We start from the raw sequence: 1,415 nt of genomic DNA, 5'->3' as shown, positions 1-1,415 counted from the left end.
TACGCGTTGGCGATGGCGAATACCGCAGACGATTTAACGATGAGCTGTATGCTTTACAACGATATAGAGATAGTGCAGCGAATTAAGATTCAGCGGCTCCGCTCTGGCTTGGCCATGTCGTTCGAATAGACAGAAACGCTCCTGCTCTGAAAGTATTCAACGCGGGCCGCGATGCTGGTAACAGAGGAAGAGGAAGGCCACCTCTGCGTTGGAAAGACCAGGTGGAGAAGGACTTGGCTTCACTTGTCATTTCCAATTGGCGTCAATTAGCACAGAAGAGAAATGACTGGCGTGCTGTTTTGGACTCGGCCAAAATCGCTTAGATGATTACAGCGCCAATAAAGAAGAAGATGAAGAACTTAAAAAAACTAATTAAAGAATTGTCAAAGTTGTCGTGGCCTATATACAAAGAAAAGCTTGAGCTAGGCGTTGCATATTTTAATTTTACTGTAGATCAATTATTTGAGAAGTATGCACCTAAACGCATGTGTGTTCCTGAAGAACAAACAGAGTTATGGTTCACTAAAGAACTGTGAAATTTGAAAAACAGAAAGACACGTTATTTTAGATTACACAAAAAACCGGTTAACACTCATCCTATGTAAAATACTCACTATTGGGGCACAAGTTCTTTGAATTAAACAAAAAGTGTTATAAGGCTTACTTGTGTAAAATCAAACGACGTATAATATATAACCCCAAATCATCTTATGATTTCGTAAACTCCAAGCGAAATGTACGTGGGTTTCCTTCCGCCATGAAGTATCAAAATACCGTCTCTAGTGATAATCAAACAATTTCTAACATGTTCGCTCAGTTTTTTTTTAAATCCAATTACTGCATTAACTCCCAAGCATACTTTGACTATCCTTTTAAACTAAGTCCAATTAACTCTATACATACCCCAATAATATCTCCCGATGATGTATAAGTTTACCTGAAGTCCTTAAAGCAGTCTTTTAGTTATGATCCTGACCAGATCCCCACTTGTTTTCTTATAAATTGTGCTGATTATCCCTATGAGCCGTTAATAGCCTTATTTAATTTGTCCCTTAAAGAAGGCATCTGTCCAACTCTATGGAAGGAATCGTTCATAACTCCGCTATATAAAAGCGGTAGCAGGTCCTCGGTGAAGAACTATCGGGGCATGGCTAAGCTCTCGGCAATTCCTAAATTATTTGAAGCAATTATTACAAATCAGTTGACGCATTCTATCTCCTCTACCATTTCATACCGTCAACATGGGTTTTGCAAAGGAGAATCAACTTCAACAAATTTACTACAACCGTCTAGTGAAAACAAAAATTTGGATGTTATATATACCGACTTCAGTAAAGCATTTGACAAAGTATGTCACTCGTTGCTCATCTATAAACTTGACCTTCTTGGTCTTCAACCTAATTTTCAACTTTGGA

The sequence above is a fragment of the Rhagoletis pomonella genome, unplaced genomic scaffold, assembly GCF_013731165.1.
Source record: "Rhagoletis pomonella isolate Grant_MI unplaced genomic scaffold, Rhpom_1.0 Rhpom_scaffold_01381, whole genome shotgun sequence".
NCBI lineage: Eukaryota > Metazoa > Arthropoda > Insecta > Diptera > Tephritidae > Rhagoletis > Rhagoletis pomonella.
The sequence above is the reverse complement of the archived record's forward strand: the minus strand, read 5'-3'. Positions refer to the sequence as shown.